The following is a 10,272-nucleotide window of genomic DNA, read 5'->3' on the forward strand; positions in this document are numbered from 1 at the left end:
ACTCCCCCGCCCCCCCGCCCTTGCTCTCTTGTTCAAACCCAACCTTGTTAAAACTGGTGTGTGTTTTACTGCCTCTCAAGGTCGTATGTTTTTCCTTGGCTGGGCCCCAAATCCCTCGAACCTCGATACCTTACCCCTCTGAGTCCTTCCAAAGACTGCAGCTGAGGCTAGGACCGAGATGCTCGAGTCCAGGCCCAATTCTTCCTGGGTAAATCTTCTGATTCCAGACCAAAGGGGAGAGAATGTACTGGGGCTGAGGGGATGGATACTACCCAGAGGCCTGGAGACTTGGCCCTGAGTTAGCACAAGGGAAGGGCAGCTTTGGGGATATGCTCGGGATGCCATTAAGAAAGGATACACACTCCTGGGGCGCCTGGGTGGCTCAGTAGGTTAAAGCCTCTGCCTCAGGCTCAGGTCATGATCCCAGGGTCCTGGGATAGAGCCCTGGATTGAGCCCCACATCGGGCTCTCTGCTTAGCAGAGAGCCTGCTTCTCCCCTCTCTCTCTCTGCCTGCCCCTCTGCCTACTTGTGATTTCTGTCTGTCAAATAAATAAATAAAATCTTAAAAAAAAAAAAAAAAGAAAGAAAGGATACACTCTTTTTTTTTTTTTTAAAGATTTTATTTATTCACTTGACAGAGATCACAAGCAGACAGAGAAGCAGGCACAGAGGGAGATAGACGGAAGCAGGCTCTCCGCTGAGCAGAGAGCCCGACGCGGGACCCCGAGACCACGACCCTAGCCGAAGGCAGCGGCTTAATCCACTGAGCCACCCAGGCGCCCTGAAAGGATACACTCTTTAGTGAAAAACACATACTGCATGGGATTGCTTATATGTGGAACCTTAAAAAAAAAGCCAAATTCATAGAAACACAGCGTAGAAAAATGGTTGACAGAAGCTAGGATGGGGGGGAAATAGGGACATTTGGTAAAGGGGTATAAATGTCCAACTGTAAGATGAATGAGGTCTGAGGAGGTGATGAATGTGTTAATTAACTAGATGAGGGAATCCTTCCACACTATGTACCTACCTGTATCAAATCATTGCGATGTACCCTTCAAATTTTTTTTTTTAGAAGATTTTATTTGTCAGAGAGAGCGCGCGCATAGGCGAGAAAGAGCACAAGCATAGGGAGGGGTAGGTAGAAGGAGAACCAGGCTCCTCATTGATCAAGGAACCCAACACAGGAGTCAATCTCAAGATCCTGGAATCATGACCCCTTGTAATTGTATATGCTGATTATACCTCAACAAAGCTGAGATTTTTTAAAAAGGGGGGGTACCCACTTTTAGGACTATGTCTGGTCGTGATCTCTTCCCTGCATTCAGCACAAATGATCACTTCCAGAGCAGGGTCTGGGGTCTAGCATCTAGAAGGCAGGCTCGAATGCACCCTAGAATGCCGTCTCCTGGAGGGCCTGAACTCTCGTGTGTGGTCTGCACTCTCTCCCTCCAGTCCTTGGAACAGGGCCTGGCTCACAGACGTCCCTTAACAGACACTGAGAAAGAGAGGGAGAGAGGTGAGAAAGGGAAGGAGGGAAGAATGATGGACTTCCCTCCAGGGACGCTCTCCACGCTGGGCTGAGCCAGGTTCTACGGCCTTCTAAGGAACAGCCCCAGAATCTTCTGGGCCCAAAGAATCCTTAACAAAGACACCCCCCTTCCTCACCCCAACCACAAATACCAGTGAGTACACGCTTCCACCTAGGAATGTCCCCTCGGGCTTCCGCGGTGTACAGACCCACGTTTTCACTGTCTGCCGGCCACCTCCAGGAGGAGGAAGCGGACAGGGCTGGCATTCAGGCTCAGCACAGCTCCGCTCCGGCCCAGGTACGCCCCAGCTCAGCGGACTTCTGTCTCCAGGGTGGAATTTCCCTCCCCCACCCTCCCCAGTCAAGAAAAACCTTCCTCACCCGTACCTCCCACTGCTGCCTGCGCCCCATTCAGCCTCTCCAGGCAGAAGCGACAGTCAGCCCACATCAGCCGCATCAGCCACAATCCTGGCCAGAAAACTCAGCGCAGGATTCTCGGACAACGCTCCTCTCCCACCCTCCCTACCGGGGCCACCAGCTAGGAAACTGACTTCAGGAGGAGGAGCAGGTAGAGGGGTGGGCGGGGAGGCAGGTGAATCCCGAGAGCTCGCGAGAGGAGGTGCCCGCGGGGCATCCAGGAGGAGAGGAAGCTGTGGCTCTCGGACTGCCTCCTCAGTTCCTCGCCCGGCCCCGTCCTTCCCAACCCCCAGCCAGACGCTCCATCCAGGTCCGGGGCTCAGCTCTCGGCCGACGCCCACCTAGCTACCGCCGACGTCACAGGACTCCCGCTATCTCATTGGTCGAAACCTTGCGTGGGAAGGAGGGAGAGCTGTGGTCCCCAGTGCCGCGGGAGGCGGTTTCCGTGGCGACTGCAGGAAGGAACCCTGTCGGGCGTCCCCCGGCCGCCCCGAGGAGACGGGATCCCCTAGGGCGGAGGCGGCGACGTCCTTAGTGCCTGGAAACCGGAAGCCGGATCTTCCCAGCTCCCGCCGGGCCGCACCTGCGCGGAAGGGAAGCGCGGTGAGGAGGCGGGCGCCGGGCCCCCAGTCTCCCGCCCCCAGTCTCCCGCCCCCGGCCCCCGGCCTCCCACCCCCAGCCGAGCGCCGGCCGCCAGCTCCGTACTGCTCACGCTGGCGCTGGGCGTGTTCTCGTCCCGTGGAACCGCGGGAAGGGACCGTCCGCGCCGGCCCGCGAGCGGCTTCAGCGTCACAAGCAGAGGTTCTTGTCGACCCCCGGAGCCCTGCGGTCCAGACCTGGCGTTGCCCCTGACCCCCGTTTTCTCATCTGTAAAACAGGGATGGTGAGAGCTGGACCGCCGAGCGGGAGTGCAGGGGCGCTAGGGCCCCTCTAGACTGCTGGCTCCAAGCCCGGGGTCCCTCAGCTGCCAGGGGTCTTTAAGGGGTTCGAGATGAAGGCCCTTGCCCCAGTCCCACAGTTAGTGGCTGAGTCGGGACGTAGGTCGCTTCCAGCGCTTCGAACCAGCAAGGCCCTGGGGGATCTTCCAGAGCCAGCGTGTCCTCACTGGTGGACGGGACTGCGAATCCTTCAGTGGGGTGTCCCTGCAATTATGGGAAACTATTTCCCCCTTTAGCAAGTTTGGCCTCCCGTGCTTCTCCCTCCCCGAACCCTCAATTCTGTAACTCCCAGGGACTCAGCTTCCTTCTCTAGTCTCCTGATCGCTTCATGCCCCCCCCACCCCCAACCTCCTGTATCCCAACCTGCTGCCATCTCCTAGGTTTACTATCTCCAAAGACAAAGCCACAGATCCATAATTAATAGTTTTGTAGTTTTTAGCGCAGGAACACAATTGGGTGCAAGAAAAATAATGAACCAATGTAATTATGAAGCTTAAGGAAATGATACCAAGATATAATGGAACTGCTCTGCTAGGCACTTAAATATTCGCATCCCTCTGGCTACTGGCCCAGGCTCACTTTTCACCTCCAGCGCATCTCTGCAGATGGTTCCCAGATCTGTTGCCAGCTCATCTCTCTCCTGACCTGTGGACTCAGCTGTGTACTGTGCAATGTCCTCATTCTTCCATTCGAGAACATGGGCCTCCTCACTTCTCTGGGTGGGTTTCAGGAGGAACAAATCCATGAAAGACAAGCCCCCACTTCTGATCTAACAACATGGTAAGGGGGGGGGGGGTGCAGGCAGCGGGCCACCTACCTCGGCTGGCAGGAATGAGGGATGCTGTGTGAGGGAACTGAGCGCCTGAACACAGTTTGCTTAGTCTGATGCTTTGAGACCCATGAGATTCTAGATTTCCCAACTCAGGCAGGAACTGAAAGTGGACCCCAGCAGAGTGAAGCTACAGAGAGCTCTGGGCTAGGGAAATCTTTTGATATACCGTTTCCTTCTTTCTCCTCTAATTAACTCAGGCCTTCTGGAGCTCGAGGCTCTCAAAAACTTTTATGGATCCCTTTCTCCTCAAAATGTACTTAGTGCACGTTCTTCTCCCTGACTAAAACATTCCTGACTCCATGTCCCGGCCCTGCCACCTACATCCTCACCAGGCTATTTGTGACCCATCCTTCTGATCTCAACTTAGATGTCACCTCTCTTAGGAAGTCTTCCTAAATCTAAAAAATTGGTTAAATATAATTAACTGTATACATATCACAGTATGTAGGAATGAAGTGACACATGTCTAGGATTTGCCTTAAAATTATGTTGAAAAGGATAAAGAGGGATAAATGATCAAGAGTGACCAAATTTTGATACTTAATGAAGTTGGAGGATTGTATGTGAGGATTCATTATACTAGTCTCTCTTCCTTTGCATATATTTGAAATGCTACCAACTAAAAAAGAGAGGGAAGAAAAGCACATATATACAATATACAAAATCTTGATTAGGAGTGATAAGGCCACACGTAGACCCCTTTGCCTTTGGTCAACATCCTGTTCTTTGTCTCATGAGTGATTGGCTTAGAACTATTTGTCCCCTTGAAACTAGGTAGACAAAAGGGTGCCTGGGTGGCTCAGTCAGTTAGGCATCTGCCTCTGGCTCAGCTCAGGATGTCAGGGTCCTGGGATCGAGCTCTGCAGCGCCCCCTGCTTGTGCTTGCTTGTTCTAGCTCTCCCAAATAAACAAAATCTTTTTTTTTTTTTTTTTTTTAATAAAAGAAAAAGAAACTAGGTAGATACAGAGATAAACATTGCCCATTCCACTGCCTGAGACCTCTCCTAACTGCAAAACAATCCCACTGTTTAGTTCTCCACACCTCTAACCTGCCCACTTATTCCTACCAAAATCTCAGGCAAAACCGCACTGTCTAGACACTCTGACCTTCAGGCCTGGGGAGATATCTCTGGTGCAACTGACTGATTGACAAGTATTTATCGTTGTCTGTACTATGGTTTCATAGTATTCCTCTCCACTATAGATACTGTCCTCCTCCCCAGCATCAAGCACAATGCCTGACATAGGGTCGATACTCATTAAATATTTATTAAAAAGTGGTCATTCTGTGACTCTTCTTTCTGGTCTAGCGATGAGGATTCTTCTATTCAGTACTTTCTATTTGAAGGAATAATGTGTACCATATGTTTATTACAGAATGCTTATCTTTCTGTTCTCTGTAACAGGAAAATGAAATCTAGCCCACTTAGAAGTTTTATACTTTTAAATAAACAAAGAAGGGAGGGCCAGATCATAGTTCTGTCTTGGGTTTCCAACAGTTTAGTTCCAAGACCGTTTTCATGGAGATCTTGTCTTCCCCTCTCCAGTCGGTGACAGCTGACCATAGAGCTCACCTGGGAGTTTTAAAAAATGCTGATGTCTCGTCCCCACCCCTAGAGATTCTGGTGCAATTAGTCCAGGGCTTGGTTGGCCAATGGATTCTTAGAAGTTCCCCTCAGTGATTCCAGTGTGCATCCCCCAAACTCAGAATCACTGTTAGATCTGAGGCATCATTGGGGTCCCCTCCTGCTCAAGTGGTGGAAGCAGCCTCAGTCGTACAATGGAGTGAGACTGTACTTGGGTGGCACAGCCCTGGGAACATCAATCTGACCAGCAGTCTCGGAAATGGCAGCCATAGTCAATTACAGACAATCCAGCATCACCAATCTCGACGGGTGGCAGGGAGCCATCTTGGGTGGATCAAGGTCTGGTACCTCTGATCTGATCATCAAGAGGCTTGGTTGGAGGAGATTGGCTTTAGCCAGACCACAAAAGCGGCTGAGAGAGCTGCATGATGAAGAGGACTAGTAAGGCTCGCATTGCCCAATCTCATGGGCTGATGATCTCAGCATTCTCACTGGAAGTTACCTGCCTCATAAGTCATGATGGGGAATAAATGAGTCAGTCTACTGAAGTGTTAGTAATCGGGGTCTAAGTCTTAGTTACGATGACTATGGCTTGGAGAGGTGAGGAAACAGGGTAGCTGTTTTAGTGGATAAACCAGGAGAACCCCCTCCCCTACCAGTGGAGTCTCCTTACAGGAAGGTGTTCACAGACAACTTTGTCTCTAGTTCCTATCTCTCCCTCTTTTTTAAATATTTTATTTATTTATTTGACAGAGAGAATGAGAGAGCGATCACAAGTAGGCAGAGAGGCAGGCAGAGAGAGAGGGGGAAGCAGGCTCCCTGCTGAGCGGAGAACCCAATGCCAGTCTCGATCCCAGGACCGGTGGATCATGACCTGAGGTGAAGACAGAGGCTTAACCCACTGAGCCACGCAGGTGCCCCTCTAGTTCCTGTCTTAATGAAAATGTGGCAATGTTTACACTGTCCCAGCATCAGTGAACTTCTGCTTCACATGTCATGTAGTTTTCACTCACTAACAGGCTTCATGTTCTGACAAGCTTCTGATCATTGCACTTTCCTCCTTTGGAACATCAGCTAGACTTTGGGGATTACACTAGGACTTGTCGTGTTTGAGAAGGCACCTTGTAGCCTTTTGGGGCATGGGGTGACATTTGGGAAGGACCCCACATCTCCCTGCACCACACAAATGCGGGGCTTATACCTGTGGCCTGACATCCTGGTCTAGATTATTGGGAACAAGACACTTAGGAGTCTGACACTCTAGCACCGGGGACCGTTGGGTGTGCCGTGCCCTGTACGCGTGAAGTCGCTGGGTCATGAATGCTGAATAGTGAGAGCCCAGCTGCTCTGGCCCAGGAATCCTGACCTCAGCTGTCTCAGAGCTCCTGTGTCACCAGAGCTCCTCCCAAGTCCTCTGGGCTGCTCACCCTGCAGATATTCAAGTTGGAGCACAAGGGGCGCTTGGGTGGCTCAGTGGGTTAAGCCTCCGCCTTCAGCTCAGGTCATGATCTCAGGGTCCTGGGATCGAGCCCCGCATTGGGCTCTCTGCTCAGCAGAGAGCCTGCTTCCTCCTCTCTCTCTGCTGCCTCTCTGCCTACCTGTGATCTCTGTCTGTCAAATAAATAAATAAAATCTTAACAACAAAAAAAGCTTGAGCACAGGTGTAGCAGCTCCACCTGCTGACAAGGTTGAACACGACTATTCTGCCCTCACCAGTTAATGACGTTTCTTCGGCCCTCCTGAAGGAAAAGGGTCCAGGAACTGTCAAAAGTTTTGATCAAAAGCTGCTACCACAAGCCAAAAAAGGACCTCATAAGAACAAAAAAAGACCATAGACCATTTTCTAATTCCCTGGGAAGTTGAGCATCTGTCAAAAGGATTGTTGCATCCCAAATCCAAATTCTGATACGAAGAGCCTTGAACACAGCAGAAGCAGGGCCGCGCGGCATTTAAGAGCATCTTTGGTGCATCAGCCAGCGATCAATGCTTTACGTACAATGAAATATTTCAAATCCTATAAACCCAATTATCTTCATTTTTGTTAGTCTGCAAAAGGAAGCTCTGAAATTAGAAGAGGAAGTTAGAAGCAGTGAAGTTAGAAGAGGAAGCTTCTAACTGAAATGGAGGCAACACCCCCAAGGTAATGTGGCTGACAAGTGGTCAAGGCTGGAACGCCATTCTGGATCTATCTACGGAGTCTGTGCTCTTAGGGCAAGTAAGTTAGCTCTTTACTAACTGCTGGACTGTCTTGCTGTGAATGAAATGACTAAATGTCTTTTTAAAGATGTGGGTTTTATGGAGCGTCTGAGTGGCTCCATCAGTCAAGTGTCTGACTCTTGAGTTCAGCTCAGGTCTTGATCTGAAGGTTGTGAGTTCAAGTCCCACACTGGGCTCCATGCTAGGCATGGAGCCTACTTTAAATAAATAAAGAAATTTTTAAAAAGAAAAATATGGGTTTTATAGAAAAGGTGGAAAATATACTGAGGCAAATACAAAAGCAGTCAAATAATCAATCCCCCATCCCAAGTGATGCCGAAAACATTTTAGGATTATATCTGAAAACATCAATACATTTACCTGCTTTGTTATCTGAGCCTGTGTAGTGAGCCTTTTTCTAGGTCAATAAATGTAGATCTGTGTTATCTATGCTTGGCTAGATAGTATCTCAGTGTATGCCCCTTAAATTATTCATCTGATGCCCCTACCATTAGAAATTTAGATTGTTTCTTAGTTTTATTTTATACAAACAGTGCTCTGATACACTTCTTTGTGCATCTTTGGGTAATTTTGTTATTGTTTCCTTAGGGGAAAAAATCATAAAAGTGAAATTGCAAGGTTAAAGGGAAGGCACCTGGGAAAAGACCAATTTGTAGATTATAGGATATCTTGTATACAGAAAGTGCACCTATGAGAAATGGACAGTTTGATCAAGTATCTCAAAGGGAACACATTTGTGTAAATACTACCCAAAGCAAGAAATAGAAAAATGTGAGTAACCAGAACCCCTCTCGTCCCTCCTCCTATCCTTTCCCGCCCTCACATTTCCAGATGTAACTGCTCTCCTGAAATTTAATGCCAAAGATTGATTCTAGCTGTCTTTCTGCTTTGTATACATGGAACCATAGAAGTGTGCACTCATCTGTGTCTGATCTCTTTCACTCACTATTGTCCTTGTGAACTTAATTGTGTTGTTGGTTCAGCAGTAGTTCATTCATTCTCACAGATGTATTTTTTTGGAATAGTCTAATAGTGAATTTTTTAAAAGTCTGTATTCCAAGCACCTGGCTGGCTCAGCTGGTGAAGCATGTGACCCCTGATCTTGAAGTTGTAAGTTTGAGTCCCATCTTGGGTATAAAGATTACCTAATAAAATCTTTAATAATAACAGTAAAAATAGTAAAAATTTAAAAACCTTAAAAAAATAAGTAAGTGTATATTCATGTGAAACCAGCATGTCAGGAGCCTCTCTTGTACCCCTTAGCAGTCACTGTTTTTAAAAGGTAACCCCTCTTCTGGTTCTGATCACGCCTGATTTGTTTTGTCTATTTTTGAACTTTCTGTATAACTAGATCATACAGTATATGTATTCTTTGATGACTGCCTTATTTCCCTCATCGTTATATCTCTCAAAGGCAACTACATTGCTGGGTGCAGCCGGAGATCATTCTCTATTGCTGTAAATAAATTTTATGAATATACAATGATTTTCTTATCCATTCTACTGCTGATGGGCTCCAGGATTTTACCTAATTTCTGGCTATTAGCAATAATTTTACATGAACATTCTTGTACATGTCTTTAATATTTGAAGGGGAAATGTCCCTATCCCTTATTTTTCCTTTTCAGAATTCTTAGGCTATTTTTGTATGTAATTATTTCACATAGATATTCTTTAGTATCATTTGTCAGGAACCTCAGAAAAGCTAACTTTAGCATTTTGATTTGGGTAATGCAAAACACATAGGTTAATTTAATACCTTAATTTTGAGAATTCTCGTTCAGTGTTTATTTAGTTTCTCTTTTTTAAGATTTTATTTATTTATTTGACAAACAAAGATCACAAGCAGGCAGAGAGGCAGGCAGAGAAGGGGGTGGGGAGCAGGCTCCCCGCTGAGCTGAGAGCCCCATGCGGGGCTCTATCCCAGAACCCTGGGATCATGACCTGAGGTGAAGGCAGAGGCTTTAACCCACTGAGGCACTCAGGTGCCCCCAGTGTTTATTTAAAGAATTTTTTTTTTAATTTTTTTTTATTTGTCAGAGAGAGAGCGAGAGCGAGCACAGGCAGACAGAGTGGAAGGCAGAGTCAGAGGGAGAAGCAGGCTCCCTGCGGAGCAAGGAGCCCGATGTGGGACTCGATCCCAGGACGCTGGGATTATGACCTGAGCCGAAGGCAGGTGCTTAACCAACTGAGCCACCCAGGCGTCCCAGGAATTTATTTTTAAGTAATCTCTACACCCAACATGGAGCTCGATCTCACAACCCTGAGATCAAGAGTTGTATGCTCCACCAGCTGAGCCAGCCAGGTGCCCCTCATTTAGCATTTACTTATCAAAATCTTTATGTCTCTTGGCAAAGTTTTACAGTTTTCGTCACATCATTTTGATGCATTTATTTTTAAGTTTATTCCTCGGTAGTTTTTATCTTTGGTTGTCTTTGTAAATAGGATCTTCTTCTAGGGAGGTCTTTAAATGACACTGCACAAAAGAAATAAACGAGTACTGCTTAGAAATTCAGTTATCTTACAGAAATTTTGCTTGTATCTTTTGTTGGTAAACAATCATTTAGAATGTTCACAGTGACTTAATAACGTGTCCCGTAGGCTTTTAATTGCATGGTGGTGGAAGATAACATAGAATTCCAGAGAAATCCCAAATTACATGGCTCCCAGTTGGGGAGTCGCTGCAGAATTTCTACTCCTGACCGGGGAACATCTGCAGACCGGGTCATGTCACTGATCCTTGCCATGTG

The sequence above is a fragment of the Mustela lutreola genome, chromosome 4 (assembly GCF_030435805.1).
Source record: "Mustela lutreola isolate mMusLut2 chromosome 4, mMusLut2.pri, whole genome shotgun sequence".
NCBI lineage: Eukaryota > Metazoa > Chordata > Mammalia > Carnivora > Mustelidae > Mustela > Mustela lutreola.